This window comes from Lissotriton helveticus (assembly GCF_964261635.1).
Source record: "Lissotriton helveticus chromosome 1_1 unlocalized genomic scaffold, aLisHel1.1 SUPER_1_unloc_10, whole genome shotgun sequence".
In the NCBI taxonomy this organism is placed as follows: Eukaryota; Metazoa; Chordata; class Amphibia; order Caudata; family Salamandridae; genus Lissotriton; species Lissotriton helveticus.
Window position 1 is genome coordinate 4,650,456 of NW_027611649.1, and position 19,029 is coordinate 4,669,484.

At 53.1% G+C, this 19,029-nt stretch overlaps 1 protein-coding gene across 1 annotated transcript in view; it reads right to left on the reverse strand.

Moving 5' to 3' along the window:
• LOC144805455 (uncharacterized) overlaps positions 1-18,279 on the reverse strand; it is a 62,183-nt gene extending 43,904 nt beyond the window's left edge. Inside the window, exon 1 of the mRNA XM_078672006.1 lies at positions 18,262-18,279. The gene's annotated coding sequence lies outside the window, so the exon portion shown is untranslated. The remainder of the gene's footprint in view (positions 1-18,261) is intronic.
• Between the last annotated feature and the right edge of the window lie 750 nt (positions 18,280-19,029).

Below are 19,029 nucleotides of genomic sequence, written 5' to 3' on the forward strand. Positions count from 1 at the left end.
CTGGGGCGCACAAGGCTGCCCCTTGCATAATCCGGCCAAACCGGTTCTGGGGCACTCCAGCCCTCGTGCCAGGGCAGCCTGGATCAAAGGAAGGGGGTGTATCCACCCACTTCCTGGGTCCCACCCATAGGAGGGGACCTAGCAGGTAATCACGCCCACCAGATTCGAATAAGAGTGGGAGCAGTGCCAATGCACATCAGATTTCCTGGAAGAAACATTTGAAACGATATTCTGGACCCTTCGCCCTCCATCTCAACGTGGAAGCCCGAAGAATCTCCCTTGTGGTCAAGGAGTGACCACCCTGCAGCAGCAGGCACCATCCAGCCCTCGACGTCTACTTAGTTGCAGTTCCCGCCGGAACTCGAGCGACTGAGATCGACGAGATCAAGCCTGCCCAGCTTCTAACAGCCCGATCCACAGTCCCTGCAAAGCTGAGACCCGTGGAGGCGACCGGAAGCGTGGGGCACGCCATCTTGAAGTGACCACGAGACGCTGACCGTGCAGCCCACGAGTGACCCTCGAAGCTGTACACCGGGGTTTGAGAAGCCCCCACCCTGAGCTACTCCTGAGCCGAAGTTCAGCCCTCCACACTCGACGAGTGCTGCGTGGGGCCCTTTGGCACGATTTGGCTCAACGCGTTGGCCCGGTCACTTGCCAGCTGGCTTGTGGTCCCTGTGCCGACGAACTACAAAAGAAGACTCGTGATTCTGGTTGCTCCAGATCCACACCAGCTCCCCTGAAAGGGAGCCCCGACTCTGACCTTCCTGGTCCGAGTGAGACGCCATCTTCCAATCCCGCGTGGATTGCTCTTACCAAGGCTTGTTTGCTCCAAACCGGAAGCCGACTGCACCGACGGTGAGAGCCTGCGTGGGACAGATCGTGACCTGCTCCTGGACGTCGCAGATGCCCCAGAGCCCACGTGACAGCGAAGAGAAGCGCCTCGACGACCACCTGATTGCGCCCGACATTGCCTGGTTCCGTCCTGGTTCCACCCTGGTCACTGCTGAGTGACCCAGACTCTGTCCCCTCTGCTTTCAGGTACTCTACAACTTGAGTCCACCCTTGGACTCCACCGGACACTTTGTCTTCACCCTGCCTGCAGCCCTTTCAGCTTCAAGCCCCAAGAGCCTGCGTGTCAAAACCCGACGCCACTTCGACCCTGTGCACCCACTTCCTGTGGGTGAGGTAACTTTGCTCCGCCGGTGTTCCCACACTGGTGCACACCTCTAGGGTCTGTGTGTTAAGTTTTGTTCCTCTAGGTTCAGCGGAAGTGTCCTTAAACTTTAACTATTTGACTTTTACGCACCATTGGTTAACATTGGTGCATGCGTGCGCTTTCCGCACATCTCCCGAATCCCGAGGGCCATTCCCGACTTCAGCATTGCTTGTCCTGACTGCTCCCAGCGATTCCCTAGGCCCTAGGCCTAACCACTGTTCGAGTGGCCTCTCTTATACCACTTGTTTAGTATATGGTTTGAGTGGCCCCCTGCCCTCATCCATAATTGTGCAACTTGTATGTTTAAACAGTGCTTTTGATTTAACGCTTGTGCCCCTTTATTCATAAAGAATACTGGGGATTGTTTTTAGTAATAAACACATATATTTTTATAATATATACTTGTGTGGTGTCCTTTCATTTGGTATTACAGGATTGTATGTGGTAAAACAGCTCGCTTAACACGACCTCTTAAGTTAAGCCTTTAGGCTGCTTAGTCCATGCTACCACTAGGATAGCTTGTCTAATAAGGTTGACTTACAACCAGACACCATAAGGGGATTGTTTGGTCAGGTAGTAGGTGGTTCCAGAATTGGAAACATCCCCTACCAGGCCAACTTCTCACACACCCCCTCTGGGACAATTGAGCTAGCAGCCTGGGAGTGTGTATCCCGTGTAATCTTGCTAAGATACTGTCGGTATGGGCCCCAAATGTCAAGTGGGCGTGAGGCTGTAGGAATCTGGGTGGAATATTCCACACTATTGGTGTTACATTGGGCAAGGCTGCGCATCCAATTCACGGAAGTAGGGATTCGCCTGGACCCCCAAAGTAAAGCAATTTCCCTTTTCGCCAGCAAGAAACCTATGGCGGCAAGCTTACGCGTGGCCCGGGGGAACTCCGCGACATAGCCAAGCAGTGCAATTTCCGGCTTATGTTGCAGTTCGCACTCTAGAATGTCTCCCAAAATGTGGTGTACCTGTAGCCAGTAAGTGTGCAGTTTCGGACAGGTCCATGTGAGATGTGCAAAATCGGCATGGGGAGCTTTGCATTTAGGGCAGTGATGAGGTCTGTTTGGATCGATTCTGTGGGCCAGCGCCGGAGTGAAGTATAGTCGCCTCAAAAATTTGAAATGAATTAGTTTATGTCTACTGTTAATAGAGACCTCTTTAGTGGAGCGGCAACAGGCATCCCATTGGGCATCTGTGATGGGGCCGCCCAAATCAAGCTCCCACGCCGCCCGAACCCTCGCATCCGAAGACGGGAGGGCCGCCACACAAAGTCCATACAACCTGGAGACCATATGGGCTCCCGTTTGCGACTGGAGTAGAAAAGTCAGTGCTGTCATTTCATCCGGCGGCAATGGGAACGACGGAAACTGCGCTCTAAGCAGGGACCTCAGTCTGGTCAGGACAAAGGAATCCATAAATGTCCGTTCCGTGAACCGTGGATCCTCGGACACAGAGAAAACATGTCCGTCCGGAAACAGATCTCCTATTGTGGTGAGCTGGTATTTGGCCAGCGTTCTGCAGACCACCGCTTCCGCAGTGATGGGGAGCCAGTGAGGGTTAGGTAATGGAAGAGCCGGGGAATACAGTACGTCCAGCTGGAGCAGTCTACGCACCTGCATCCAGGCCCACGATGTAGTGGACACAGTTTGTATGTCAAGGGGGTCACGCGGAAAGCCTCCGGGCAAGATCGAGTTGAGGGTAAGTGGCAGCACCAAGTCTGCTTCAGGTCTCAAATACGGGATCCGAGCGTCCGGGTGAAACCAAGGGTGTGCATATGCGCACTGCGCGACCAGGTAATAAATATAAAAGTCCGGCACTCCAAAGCCACCTCGCTCATAAGGCAGCGTTAAAATGCGCCAAGAAACTCGCGGCCTTTTATCCCCCCACACTAACCGCAACAACAATGAGCGGAGCTGCGTGAAGAAAATCCGAGTGAGCGGGACCGGTATGTTATTAAATAAGTACAGAAAGCGGGGAAGAATGATCATTTTAATTATGGCGATACGGCCGGCCATAGAGATAGGGAGGTGAATCCAACGTGCAATATTATCCTCCAGAAAGTCCAACGCCTGCCCATAGTTAAGACGAATCATGGATACCGTTTCTAGATGAATGTGGATACCCAGATATTTCACCGAGTCTGTATTCCATTCCAGCGGGAACGGGCAGTCCCAGCGAGCAGTGGAGGGGGTGAGCGGAAAGATCTCAGATTTATGCCAATTAATACGAAGACCGGAGTACCTCCCAAAGCGTTCCACCTCAAGCAGCAAAGGCGACAGGTTGGTCTCCGGAGACCTGACATACAGAATGGTATCATCAGCGTAGAGGGAGACGAGTAACGGGCCTGTCCGGAACTGGAGCCCGCGGTGCAGGTGGCGCTCCTGAAAATGACGTACCAAAGGGTCCATGGCTAGAATATATAACAGGGGGGACAGGGGGCATCCCTGCCTGGTTCCCCGGGAAAGAGGGAAGCTATCAGAGAGCGTGCCATTAAGGCGCAGTCTCGCTCTGGGGGCAGTATAAAGCAGCTCGACTGTGGAGACAAACAAGGACGGCATGCCCATGCGGTGCATGACAGATAGAAAGAACGACCATTCTAAGGTGTCAAATGCCTTCTCGGCGTCTAAAAACACCGCAGCTGCCGGCGTAGTCGGCTCAATTTTGTGAAGAACAGAAAACAGCGTCCGCAGATTAAAGGAGGTGGATCTATGGGGAACGAACCCGGACTGGGCTGGCGAAATGATAGACTCCATAAGTAAAGATAGTCGGGTGGCAAGGACTTTCGCCAAAATTTTATAGTCAAGATTGAGCAGGGAAAGGGGCCTGTAGGAACCGCACCTAGTGGGGTCCCGATCCGGTTTGGGAAGTAAAGTGATAACGGCCTCCCGCAATGTGGGTGACAGAATCCCCGTCTCGAGTGACTCCGCATACACCTCAATCAGGCGAGGTACCAGTTCCTCCTTGTACTCCTTATAGAAGTCAGCTGAAAAGCCATCTAGCCCCGGCGCCGACGAGCCTTTCAATGCATCAATGGCTTCCACAACGCGGTCCGGTTCAATAGGCATCGCCAGAAAGTCCTGCATGTGTTTTTCCAGGAAGACCATAGAGATTTCATTAATATAGGGGCCAGGGTCGCGACAGTCAGCCGATAGTCCCGAGGTGTACAAGTCCTTGTAGTAGGATAGGAAGGCATCGCAGATGGCAGGGGTGGTCTGATGACGAGCTCCCTGATCATCTACCATGTCCGAGATAAATGAAGCCTGGCGGGGGGGACGAAGCAGATGGGCCAAGAGCTTGCCAGGCCTGTCTCCTTCACCATACTGCCTAGCCGAGTGTTGTGTGCAGAGATATGTCAGTTCTCTGTCTGCAGTGTCTCTGAACTCTTGCAGCAGTGCCAACCTTTTTGCCTCCACCCCACCATCCGTGTCAGTGAGCGTGTTAGTGTCCAAAGCGGCAATGTCCTTCTCAATACGGGTCAGAGAGGCACGGATGTCGCGCAAAGCCCCTACATGTTTGTTGATGCAAACCCCCCTAATGGTGGCCTTGAAACCCTCCCACAATGTAGCCCAAGCGTCCACTGTGCCCTCGTTGAACTCAAAGTACTCCTCTATGGCAATGCGAATGTCCTCCTTGAAGACCGGGTCAGCTAACGCCCTGCCAGGAAAACGCCTTTGTTTCTCGTACCCTCCCAACCTGGGGATGAGCAGGGTCAGCACTATGGGAGAGTGGTCAGACAGAGTGCGCGGGAGTGTCAAATGGTCACTCACCCAACCAGCTACCCCCGGGGAAAGGAGCCAGTAGTCTATTCTGGTGCTAGTGTTGTGATACCCCGAGTGGTGGGTGTAGACGGGTGAGGTGGAATGCAAACGGGCCTCAATGTCAATCAGTGAGTAATGAGCGCATACATCCGCCAGCACAGCACGGGAGCGGGGCTTACAATCCGGGGAAGAGGAGGTGCTGTCCCTGGCAGGGGTCATGAGCAGGTTAAAGTCACCCCCCAGTATCATCATATCAGTGTCTAATCTCAGCAAAACATCCTGAAGTCCCCGGAAGAAGGCAGGGGAGTCCGAGTTGGGGCCATATATTCCAACAAAGGTGACCTTAAAGCCCAGAAGCACCCCCGTAACCACAACATATCTGCCATCTACATCCAATATGCTGTCTGAGAGCACGAATGGAACACGTCGATGTATCAGGATTGCAACCCCCCTTGCATATCTGCTATAGCTAGAAAAAAATCTGTGCGCGCCCCAGCTTTTTGCAAAGGAGGAAGAGTCAGCATCCACTAGGTGTGTCTCCTGCAAAAATAGGACATCCACCCCATGCCGCGCTGCATAGTTTAGAACCTGTCGCCTTTTCCTCGTATCATTTAAACCTCGGACGTTCCAAGACATGGAGGTAAGCCTGGAAGGACCAGACTGCTGCCCTAACTTAGCCATTCAAACTCGGTGGAATCGGAAGAAAACATGCGTGTACGGACCTGCCATTCCCTATCGCAAAAAAGGCATCACTTAGATAGAAAAACAGTGCGAATGCACAAACAACAAGACCAAAGCATAAACAAGCCCATCCCAACCACCCACCACCCAGCCACTCCTCAAGCCCAAGGAGGCTAAACCCACCCTTCCGGAAACAACCTAGAGCAACAAACAACAACAGTTGTCCACTAATGTACCTGTAAAATAAAGACAATGTTAGAGAAAAAAACAATGCGGCTCGCGCCATGGGGGTAGGCGACGCTCCGCCATGCAAGAACCACAACCGGGGCAACGTTCAAATGTCAGCAAGTATGAAAAAAGCACTGCAAAAGTAAAAAAAATAGGAACAGTAGTATCAGATGCAGATTACTGGGGCAAACACTCCGGATCGAGGAGATGGAAAGGTGCTAAGTCAACCCTGTCCGGTTTCGGTAAACAGGTCAGCACTAGCCTGCGAGTCAGTGTGCGGCGGAGACTGTTGAGCAACATCAGATTGTCGAGGGGACCCCCTGTTTTTGTAGGCTCGACAAAATTCCTGTGCCTCCGCAGGAGAGTCAAAAATGCGAAACCTGCCGCCCACGTCCACCCGGAGCCTGGCAGGATACAGCATACCATAGCGCAATCCCATTTTGCGCAAGGCAGCTTTGACACCAGTGTATTTACGGCGTGCATCTTGGACCATGATGGTGAAGTCCGGGTAGAAAGAGAGCACATCTCCCTGCCACCGAACCTCGCCCGCCTCCCTGGCAGCCTTCAGCGCCGCATCTCTGTCCCTGAAGTTCATAAGCCTGGCGATAATGGGCCGGGGCGGCAGGCCAGGGTTAGGTCGGGGCCCCAGCGATCTGTGAGCGCGCTCAACCACGAAGCCAGCGGTAAACGTGTCTCGGCCAAAAAGTTCGATCAGGAGGTGTTCCACAAAAGTGTCAAAGCGTCCGGTAGCTGTCGTCTCCGCCACGCCGATAATTCGGATATTATTGCGCCTGCTGCGCGCCTCTAAATCCTCGTTCTTAATTGCGACGTCTTTAAGGATCTTCTCCACTCGTTCCAACCTTTTCAGCGTCGACGCCGCACCATCCTCGAGGTCGGAAACTCTGGATTCCGCCAGGTCCAGACGCCTATCGTGCAGTTGGATCGTCGCGCCCATGTCCGCCATTTTCTTTTCGAGGGTATCAAAACGAGAATCCAAGGCCTTGAATCCAGCCCTCATCTCACCCATCATCTCAGCAACCATACCCGCAGTGTCTTTCGCTGCCAACTGGCCCCCAGTGTCTACCTCCGCCGCCGGTGAAGCTGCAGAAGCACGTACGGGTGCTGAACTGAAGGTAAGTCGCTTCTGGGTAACATCCTTCTTCACCATGTTGGAAGCAGTGGCGGGCAAATCGCCAGTGGCACAGGACTCTATGACAACAGCGGCACCCAGAGAGTCAAGCACAGTGTCCAGGCACCCCAGTAGCAAGGCGGGTAGGACGGGACCAGAGCAGGGGTACTCGTCGGTCCACCGTCCCAGGGCTGACTCACGCTGCGGGAGCCCACGAGTCGCCAAGGCGGCTGCCCACAGGACAGCAGGGCATGAATCTGGCTGGAGGAGTGCGCCAGAGGCCAAGAAGTAGGGTCAGCAGGCGGCTGCGGCAGCCACCCGGCAGCAGCCGGCGGATCAAGGGGCCCACCAAGACAGGCAGCCAAAGGTGGTGTGGTGGGGGGACCAAGTAGGCAAGGCCTCGAGGCAAAGGCAACTCAGCTGGGCCAGGTCTCGCAGGTCAGGTAGCCAGCGTCGGTCACAAGAAGCTGTACAGGCTACAGACAAACAGGGCCACCGCATCAGCAGGAGCGCAGGAGGCCAAGTTCCGCAGGGGGACAGGCGCAGGTCTTGGGTGCACGGTAGCGGTGGGGCAATGGAGGTAGGCCCCCACCGAGTGCAGCGACGCCAGGCCGTTCGCAGAGCGCCCTGAAGCCCGCCGGCCACACCCCTCGCCAAGCGCCCCTCAGCCCCGAAGCCCGCCGCCCGCGCTCCCCGCTCGCCGCCGCCCCACCCGGCGGTCCCCAAAACTCGAGGCCCCGGCTCCCAAGGCCGGACCAGGCCGCAAGTGCCGGTCACGCACCGAGGGGCCGCACCTCCACCCACGGAGACCACCGGGGCCGAGCAGCGGACCCGGGAGAGAACTACAGCGGCCCTAGGGCCGAGGGGGACAGCAAGAGGGCAATCAGGAGACTCACCAGGCGCTCCGCAGCTGCAACGTAACGGCCGGCGAGGCGCAGCCGGCCGCAGCACCACTCAGCTGTTCCGACCTTCCACGTTGTCCCCCGTCCTCCAGATTAGGCAGGCTGCATCAGTAGGCTCCAAGGATCGGCTGCAGGCGTAATTCGTCCTCAGCGCAGCGCCGGATCAGTGGCGAACGGCCCCGGTCATTTCTCGCCCGGCGGAGCTCTACGATCAGGCGGCCATTTCGTTCGCCCGCGTAGCCACGCCCCCCAACAAGAACATTTTTCAAGAGGTGACAGCCTCTTTTTATACAGAGCAATCCTTTGTCTGTAGGTGCAGGGTGGGGGGAGAAACCAGTCGCAGCTGGTTCTGGAACACTCTTGATGGCCCAACCACCCATTTCATTCACTGGGGAGGCTAGGGTCGTTAGACACACCACAGTGGGGTGGAGCCAGCATTGTGTGGGGAAAACCCAGCCCATCCAGGACACAGGTACACTCCTCCCACACATCACTCATGCTAATCTCACACTCACCACCGGGCAGACACATCCAGACTTCCTGGAGCCTGGCATGCCAGCCAGCTCCAGGCAATCACGCTCCAGCACCCTCACAGCACACATATCTCAATGTCCAGAAGTAGCACTTCCCTTCTAGACACATACATGCTGCATACACCATCTCGCAGCATTCACTCCCCCGAGTTCACACATACCAAACTTGACCATACACACCTCACGCATCAGGAACTACCAGGGACACAGACATTCCCCATGCATTCCTATGGGAGGGCAGGCCAATCTCACACACGCACTCAGGGAGAGCACGCACTTTACACTGCGCCACAGTGTCAAAGTGCGCAAAGACCAGAAATCAAGGCAAAAAGTTAAGGGGTGAACCTGCCACAAGGCCCAAGTCCAACAATCAATTTTATCTAAATGGAAATTGAAGTCCCCGAGTACTGTTAATGACTCCTCAATTGCCAGCGATTCCAAAATAGTGCCGAGTTCAGAGAGGAATCCGGAGCGTGCTCCCGGCCGTCTATATAGCAGCAGTCCCCTAAAATTGTACGTGGGGGATAGATGGATATCAAATTGCATTGCTTCGCAAGTGAGCGAGGGTATCGGTGAGGTCCGAATATTATACGTATCTCGAGCTATTTTAGCTATCCCACCTCCTCTTTTGCCCTGTCTATCATATCTATGGACTCTAAATCCACTTGGGACCGCAATCACGAGGTCTGGATCGGACGACTTGTCCATCCATGTCTCAGTCATAAACAAAATGTCAATATTCCTATCTATGACTAAATCTGATATTTCTTGTCTATGCTTTCCTAATGAACGAACATTAGTAAGCGCTATTATCATCCTTTTAGGATGTTTCTGTTTAATACGGTGAATTGTGTTAATCATTAAAGGTATGGTGGCCTCACAATGCATGCATTCCAGAGCGGGAATATCTGAGGTAGACCCTAGTTTATACTTGGTGCATTTATCTGTGGGGGATGGACGAAGGTCAGTCAACATTAGAGGTGAATAGGGAAGGTGGCGAGCTATGCCATGAGGTCCAGGGGTTGTGGCCCTTGGCCCGGTGCGGACGGGCGCAGACGGACTTGCCTTTGGCAAGCTGCCGGCGCGCCCGCTGCGCGGACGGAAGGGCATTGTTTTTTTATACTGTATAGAGGAGGGTGGGAGGCGTCCTGCAACTGGACCGCCAACCCTTCCTCCCAGCAAGATGGCGCCCACAGCCTTTACCCCGCATCGTCAGCGCCCTAATCGGCTGCGCCGGGGATGGATGGAAGGCGTGTGCAGCAAGCCTCGGTGCAACGCGATTCTTGCACTCGAGTGTCCCGTTAGTATGGCAATTTAAAACGGACTGTTAAAATATATACATATTTTAAAATGATCTTTACCAAAGTACAGGGATAGAATTGTAGATCCCCCGGCTTCCGCCTCAGGGGAGAAATGAGCAAAGTCCTGTGCCAAGTAAACACCACACCTTAAGTATCAGGGAGGGCGGGAGGCGTCCTGCAACTGGACCGCCAACCCTTCCTCAAAGCAAGATGGTGCCCACAGCCTTTACCCTGCGTCGTCAGCGCCCTAATCGGCTGCGCCGGGGATGGATGGAAGGCGTGTGCAGCAAGACTCGGTGCAACGCGATTCTTGCACTCGAGTGTCCCGTTAGTATGGCAATTTAAAACGGACTGTTAAAATATATACAAATTTTAAAATGATCTTTACCAAAGTACAGGGATAGAATTGTAGATCCCCGGCTTCCGCCTCAGGGGAGAAATGAGCAAAGTCCTGTGCCAAGTAAACACCACCCCTTAAGTATCAGGGAGGGCGGGAGGCGTCCTGCAACTGGACCGCCAACCCTTCCTCCCAGCAAGATGGCACCCACAGCCTTTACCCCGCGTCGTCAGCGCCCTAATCGGCTGCGCCAGGGATGGATGGAAGGCGTGTGCAGCAAGCCTCGGTGCAACGCGATTCTTGCACTCGAGTGTCCCGTTAGTATGGCAATTTAAAACGGACTGTTAAAATATATACAAATTTTAAAATGATCTTTACCAAAGTACAGAGATAGAATTGTAGATTCCCCGGCTTCCGCCTCAGGGGAGAAATGAGCAAAGTCCTGTGCCAAGTAAATACCACCCCTTAAGTATCAGGGAGGGCGGGAGGCGTCCTGCAACTGGACCGCCAACCCTTCCTCCCAGCAAGATGGCGCCCACTGCCTTTACCCCGCGTCGTCAGCGCCCTAATCGGCTGCGCCGGGGATGGATGGAAGGCGTGTGCAGCAAGCCCCGGTGCAACGCGATTCTTGCACTCGAGTGTCCCGTTAGTATGGCAATTTAAAACGGACTGTTAAAATATATACAAATTTTAAAATGATCTTTACCAAAGTACAGGGATAGAATTGTAGATCCCCCGGCTTCCGCCTCAGGGGAGAAATGAGCAAAGTCCTGTGCCAAGTAAACACCACCCCTTAAGTATCAGGGAGGGAGGGAGGCGTCCTGCAACTGGACCGCCAACCCTTCCTCCCAGCAAGAGGGCGCCCACAGCCTTTACCCCTCGTCGTCAGCGCCGTAATCGGCTGCGCCAGGGATGGATGGAAGGTGTGTGCAGCAAGCCTCGGTGCAACGCAATTCTTGCACTCGAGTGTCCCGTTAGCATGGCAATTTAAAACGGACTGTTAAAATATATACAAATTTTAAAATGATCTTTACCAAAGTACAGGGATAGAATTGTAGATCCCCGGCTTCCGTCTCAGGGGAGAAATGAGCAAACCGTATGAACCGTGGCCTGGTGAGGACCTGTTATGTTCCATATAGGTACCCATATATAGGTCCGGGTAATATCATATACTTTTACCTTTTAGGATTGAACCTTTACCTAGTTCAAGTCCTGGGTGCAGCAGGAGGGTTTTTCCCTGAACAATAGCCTCCTATAACTTCATCAATGGACTCATACCATATGAATGAATATTCATGAGGGTTCTTGGAAACCAGGTAGAAGCTACACCACCTGCATATCTATGTATAAGGTTCATCCCCTACGTCATGCTCAAATCCAAAAATGGCTAGTACAAGGGACAAGGGACAAAGAAACACTAGATAATTTTTGTATAAATACAGCACATCTTACTGAGTTAAGAGCAAGGAGATCAGGACTTCCATGCCGACACACTGCCGCGAGACGCTGAGGTACCTGCATTCAGACACTCCAGCTCGCAGTGGTCTGAACATCCCTTGCGGGTTGTCCGGTTTGAGACCAGAACGGGGGTCACACACTCTCTCAATTCAGGTAATGGGGTTTCACTTATCCTAGGAGGATTCTTGGCTTAACACCTACATACATGCTTGGTACACTTAGGTACATCTAGCTAGGATTACATCGTAGGAGTAAACATTTTACTGTAATGTATTTTATATGCTGGTATGCATTCATTATTTTAGCAGAATGATAGACATCTATCATCCTTATACATTTCTTTTTTTTTTATCACAACAAAAGTTAAACCTTTATTAATAATCTTCACAGAAAATTATCATGACGCATCTTGTGCAAGCACTGGTAAAGACAACGGATCTTGTCTTGGCAAATTGGTGTGATGATTAATTATTCTTATTTGTTTTATTGCAAGCACAGGCCACAAAAAGAAAAAAAAATTCAGCCACCTGCTTGTAGATTTCCTATTCTTGCATTCAAAATTTTAAAATTAAAGAATTTTCTTTAACGTAGCAGTGTTATCTGTGATGTTTTTTTTTTTAAACAGTCTTTATTGATGTTTTACATTAATCCAGCAACCCATACCCCCACCCCTCCCTAGCACAGGCATGAAAATTAAATAAATATAACAACATAAACATAATTATAAGCATAGGTCAGAATGAGAACACAAATTAAACAAAAATATGGTTTGTACAGATCTAAGAAGAAAGTAGTTACATCCTATACATACTTATTTAACCCGTATATTCAATCCATTGTGCTAAGGGGTTCCAAATTTCAAATCCTAACTTCTTCTTGTTTCGACCCTTACGTTTATATATTGCAGTTTCCAAGCTATAAATCGCCAGTAAGCGTGTTTGCCACTGTTGGAATGTAGGCGGATATGCAGCAAGCCAAGCTGATGCAAGACAAATTCTAAATACAGCCATTGCCACATATATCAAGCCCCTTACATGCGGTGGCCGTGTGTCAACACTTGCCCCAATTACGATTTCGGCGGTGGTTATCTCTATCTTATCTTGAAAGATTTTAGAAAGAAAAGTGGATATCTCCTGTTTTATTATAAAAAGTTCCCTGCAAGTTGCTAACATTTGTATTAAATCCGCTTCTGGTGATGAGCATCGCGGACATTGAGTCCCCTTGCCTGTACTCCACTTAGCTATTTTTTTAAGCGTATAATAAAGTTGAAGTCTTGTAGTATTGTGCCTGTAGTTTTGTTGAGACTAAGATTGATTGACACTGATCGAAACCCATCTGAATAGCGGATTCGGGAATCTCTAATTGATCCTGCCAAATTTGGATATGTTTATCCAAATCATCAGGCAGCATGGTAATCAGATTAGTATAAATTTCCCCAATTTTAATTGTATTATTTTGTATAATCGTTTCCATTAATTGTATTTTTCGAAATGCGGAGTTACCACCACACTTTTTTTAAATAAAATCTCTAATTTGTAGGTATTTAAAAAAAATCACGATGATCCAGACCAAATCTCTTTTTTAACAGATCAAATGTACAAAACCCGATAGAGTTGTAAAATGAACCAAGTGTCGTGATACCAAGCCTGACCCACCGTTTCATGCATGCATCAGAAAAAATCTCAGGAAGGTTATGATTTCCATACATGGTTGTAAAATGCGAAAATCTACCAATCCCGAGAATTTTACGTATATTACCCCATGCAATATAGACACCCTTTAGGGTTTTAAACCGAACCTTTTTAAAGTGGCAATCATATATCAAACGCCAAAGATGATGTAGCGTCTCTTCACCTAGAATAAGTTCCTGTGGAGTTGGGACCCCACTCAATTCTTCTGATAGCGAGCTTGGGGTTAAGAGTGCTCTGCTATAATTAAGAATAGTCGCCGACCAATAAAGTTTAAAATTTGGAAGGGCAAGTCCTCCCCTATCTTTGGGGAGATTGATGAATTTAGTGGCTCTACAAGATTTACTATATCCCCAAATGAAACGAGAAAATATTCCATCAATTTCTTTAAAGATTTGTTGATCAAACATTAGGCATATGGATCTAAAAAAGTATAGGAATTTTGGAAAAAATACCATTTTAATAAGATTACATCTTCCAATAATGGTTAGCTGTAAGTTGTGCAGTTTCTTCAAAGCTTGATCCGTTTGTTTCAGCAGTGGATTAAGATTAATTTTAACCAGGTTATCAAGATTTGAGGTAATATTAACTCCAAGATAAACTGCATTAGTTACTACCCTATTATCACAATAATTAAGTTGTTATTAATTACAATTTGAGTTTTATTTGAGTTCAGTTTATAACCCGAACTACCCCAAAATTCCCGGCCTCTTGTTCAATTAATTTAATGGCTTCCTCTGGATTAGTTGTTGTTATAGCAATATCATCAGCATAGGCTAATGTTTTAGTTGCTCCATTGGGGGTCACCATTGATCTTATAGCTTGATTTTGCTACAGTTTCCGAATAAACGGATCTATGAATAGGGCAAATAATAGGGGAGAAAAGGGACAACCCTGCCTTTTCCCTCTGGTCACTTTAAAATTATCCGATGCCACACCATTTATCATAACTGTTGTTTCCGGTTTAACATATAACGTATTGCCTTAATAAATGTTTCCCCTATCCCACTCCTTTTACATTTCTAGTGCTTCTAGTTATGTATATCCTCTACTGTCTATTGATTGTCTCAGCACATCTATTTTACACTAGAATAACGACTGTTCATAAAATACATATTGAAAACATCCCAACCGTTTATTCTCTGTATCTATCTAAGAGGATCAGAGTTGTCATGTTTGATAGTTGCCAGAAACTCTTCCCTCCTTGGTAAGAGGAGTTTCCATTGGCACTGTGAGCTAGCTGGTATACACCCCAACATACCAGACAGAGGTGTCCAGAATCAGTCTGACACCAATCCTATAGTCTATGTTGTCTAAACGCACAGAACCCAGATGACAAGCCAGGACAGGCCTCTATGCCTACACCCCTGGACAGACCTCACCTCCTCTGCACCCCTGGACAGGCCTCCCCTCCTCTGCTTCACTGGACAGGCGTCACCTCCTCTCCTCCCCCGGGACAAGCCTCGCCTCTTCTGCACCCCTGGACCGGCCTCAGCTCTTCTGCACTCCTGGATAGGCCTCACCTCCTCTGCACCCCTGGACAGGCCTCTCCTCTGCACCCCTGGACAGGCGTCACCTCCTCTGCACCCCTGGACAGTCCTCACCTCCTCTGCACCCCTGGACAGGCCTATCCTCCTCTGCACCCCTGGACAGGCCTCTCCTCCTCTGCACCCCTGGACAGACCTCACCTCCTCTGCACCCCTGGACAGGCCTCACCTCCTCTGCACCCCTGGACAGACCTCACCACCTCTGCACCCCTGGACAGACCTCATCTCCTCTGCACCCCTGGACAGGCCTCACCTCCTCTGCACCCCTGGACAGGCCTCACCTCCTCTGCACCCCTGGACAGGCCTCACCTTCTCTCCTCCCCCTGGAAAAGCCTCGCCTCCTCTGCACCCCTGGACAGGCCTCTTATCCTCTGCCCCCAGGACAGGCCTCATCTCCTCTGCACCCCAGGACTGGCCTCGCCTCCTCTGCACTCCTCTGGACAGGGCTCTTCTCCTCTGCACCCCTTGGACAGGCCTCGCCTCCTCTGCACCCCCTGGAGAGGCCTCACCTCCTCTGCACCCCTGGAGAGGCCTCACCTCCTCTGCACCCCTGGACAGGCCTCTCCTCCTCTACACCCCTGGACTGGCCTCGCCTCCTCTGCACTCCTCTGGACAGGCCTCTCCTCCTCTGTACCCCCTGGACAGGCCTTACCTCCTCTGCACCCCTGGACAGGCCTCTCCTCCTCAGCACCCCTGGACAGGCATCGCCTCCTCTGCACCCCTGGACAGGCCTCACCTCCTCTGCACCCCTAGACAGGCCTCACGTCCTCTGAACCCCTGGACAGGCCTCACCTCCTCTGCACCCCTGGAATGGCCTCACCTCCTCTGCACCCCCCTGGACAGGCCTTTCCTCCTCTGCACCCCTGGACAGGCCTCGTCTCCTCTGCACCCCTGGACAGGCCACGCATCCTCTGCACCCCTGGACAAGCCTCTCCTCCTCGGCACCCCTGGACAGGCCTCTCCTTCTCTGCACGCATCCCTGGACAGGCCTCACCTCCTCTGCTCCTCTGGACAGATCTTACCTCTTCTGCACTCACTGGACATGCCTCAGCTCCTCTGCACCCCTGGACAGGCCTCACCTCCTCCTCACGCCTCTGGACAGGCCTCACCTCCTCTGCCCCCTGGACAGGTCTCACCTCATCTGCACCCCTGGACAGGCCTCTCCTCCTCTGCACCCCTGGACAGGCCTCTCCTCCTCTGCACCCTTGGACAGGGCACTTCTCCTCTGCACCCCTGGACAGGCCTCACCTCCTCTACACCCCTGGACAGGACTCTCCTCCCCTCCACCCCTGGACACGCCTCACCTCCTCTGCACCCATGGACAGGCCTCTCCTCCTCTGCACCCGTGGACAGGTCTCATCTCTTCCTCACGGCTCTGGACAGGCCTCGCCTCCTCTGCACCCCTGGACAGGCCTCACCTCCTCCTCACGCCTCTGGACAGGCCTCACCTCCTCTGCCCCTGGACAGGCCTCGCCTCCTCTGCACCCATGGACAGGCCTTGCCTCCTCTACATCCCTGGACAGGCCTCTCCTCCTCTGCACCCCTGGACAGGCCTCACCTCCTCTGCACCCCTGGACTGTCCTCACCTCCTCTGCACCCCTGGACAGGCCTCACCTCCTCTGCAACCTCTGGACAGGCCTCACCTCCTCTGCACCCCTGGACAGGCCTCACCTCCTCTGCTCCCCTGGACAGGCCTCACCTCCTCTGTACCCCCGGATTGTCCTCACCTCCTCTGCACCCCTGGACAGGCCTCACCTCCTCCGCAACCTCTGGACAGGCCTCACCTCCTCTGCACCCCTGGACAGGCCTCACCTCCTCTGCTCCCCTGGACAGGCGTCTCCTCCTCTATACCCCTGGACAGGCTTCTCCTCCTCTGCTCCCCTGGACAGGCCTCACCTCCTCTGCACCCCTGGACAGGCCTCACCTCCTCTGCACCCCTGGACAGGCCTCACCTCCTCTTCTACCCTGGACAGGCCTCTCCTCCTCTGCTCCCCTGGACAGGCCTCTCCTCCTCTGCACCCCTCTGGATTGGCCTCACCTCCTCTTCTCCCCTGGACAGGCCTCTCCCCCTCTGCACCCCTGGACAGGCCTTTCCTCCTCTGCTCCCCTGGACAGGCCTCATTTCCTCTGCACCCCTGGATAGGCCTCTCCTCCTCTGCCCCCTGGACAGGTCTCACCTCCTCTGCACCCCTGGACAGGCCTCTCCTCCTCTGCACCCCTGGACAGGGCTCTCCTCCTCTGCACCCCTGGACAGGCCTCGCCTCCTCTGCACCCCTGGACAGGCCTCTCCTCCTCTGCACCCCTGGACAGGCCTCACCTCCTCTTCTACCCTGGACAGGCCTCTCCTCCTCTGCACCCCTCTGGACAGGCCTCACCTCCTCTTCTCCCTTGGACAGGCCTTTCCTCCTCTGCTCCCCTGGACAGGCCTCACCTCCTCTGCACCCCTGGATAGGCCTCTCCTCCTCTGCACCCCTGGACATGCCTCACTTCCTCTGCTCCCCTGGACAGGCCTCTCCTCCTCTTTACCCCTGGATAGGCCTCTCCTCCTCTGCCCAACTGGACAGGCCTCACCTCCTCTGCACCCCTGGATAGGCCTCTCCTCCTCTGCTCCCCTCTGGACAGGCCTCACCTCCTCTTCTCCCTTGGACAGGCCTTTCCTCCTCTGCTCCCCTGGACAGGCCTCACCTCCTCTGCTCCCCTGGACAGGCCTCACCTCCTCTTTACCCCTGGATAGGCCTCTCCTCCTCTGCCCAACTGGACAGGCCTCACCTCCTCTGCACCCCTGGACAGGCCTTTCCTCCTCTGCTCCCCTGGACAGGCCTCACCTCCTCTGCCTCCTGGACAGGCCTCTCCTCCTCTGCCCCCCTGGACAGGCCTCACCTCCTCTGCACCCCTGGACAGGCCTCTCCTCCTCTGCCCCCCTGGACAGGCCTCACCTCCTCTGCCCCCCTGGACAGGCCTCACCTCCTCTGCCTCCTGGACAGGCCTCTCCTCCTCTGCCCCCCTGGACAGGCCTCACCTCCTCTGGACCCCTGGACAGGCCTCACCTCCTCTGCCCCCTGGACAGGCCTCATCTCCTCTGGACCCCTGGACAGGCCTCTCCTCCTCTGCACCCCTGGACAGGCCTCTCCTCCTCTGCGCCCCTGGACAGGCCTCACCTCCTCTGGACCCCTGGACAGGCCTCTCCTCCTCTGCACCCCTGGACAGGCCTCACCTCCTCTGCCCCCCTGGACAGGCCTCTCCTCATCTGACCCCTGGACAGGCCTCTCCTCCTCTGCCCCCCTGGACAGGCCTCTCCTCCTCTGCACCCCTGGACAGGCCTCACCTCCTCTGCCTCCTGGACAGGCCTCTCCTCCTCTGCACCCCTGGACAGGCCTCACCTCCGCTCCCCACTCAGCCTGAATGCCAGGGGGGGGGGGGGATCTGATCCATGGATTCATACATTGCAGCCAAGTGAGTTGGCAGCTCTCCTACCTGAGCAGAAACCTGTCCAGGCTCTCTCCTCCTCCTGGGGCTGGGGGTGAGGGAGGGGGTCTGAAGATGAAGGTCGCTGCACAGACAGACAGGGCTCCTTCCTCCTCTGCTGCAGGCTGGACACACCAGGAGAGACAGGAAGTGATGTCATCACCGCTGCTGGTGCTGTCTCTGCCGCCGCTGACCCGGAAGAGGAAACCCTTCTCCCTTCCATACAATGTGCAGCTCAGTGGGTTTCATCAGCAGGCGAGGATCGCCCTCTGGTGGCCGCTGACGGAACCACCGCCTCCAGGCTCCAGCAGGGAAACAAGCATTGGTGACTGTAAAGACCTGGGTTTTGTAAATGTCACGGAGGTGTGGACACTCACAGTCCATGACAGGATCTTGTATGGGAAACAAACATTGGTGCCTGCAAAGGAACAGACATGACATTCATGAGTGAATTTAAATGATGACTTGTATTTCATTCAATGTGTGCAATGTAGACACAGCTGCTGCAATGAGGCTGAGCAGTGTTTCTAATGTTCCTGTTCCTTGGGGTGATTTTTTATATTTGACAGGGCTGTGAATCCCCAAACTTAATCATAGCTGCCAAGGCTTCAGATTGCTGTGGGTAACATTTTCATCATTTCAGTGAAATTATGAGTGACATTTTAATGACTATGAGTGACACTGTCTTGTGGCGGGCAAAATCAAGTAATGAAGATTAGGGAAACAGATAAATATCAGAAAATACCCCCATTTCAGCAACAAGAAACTCTAACAAGG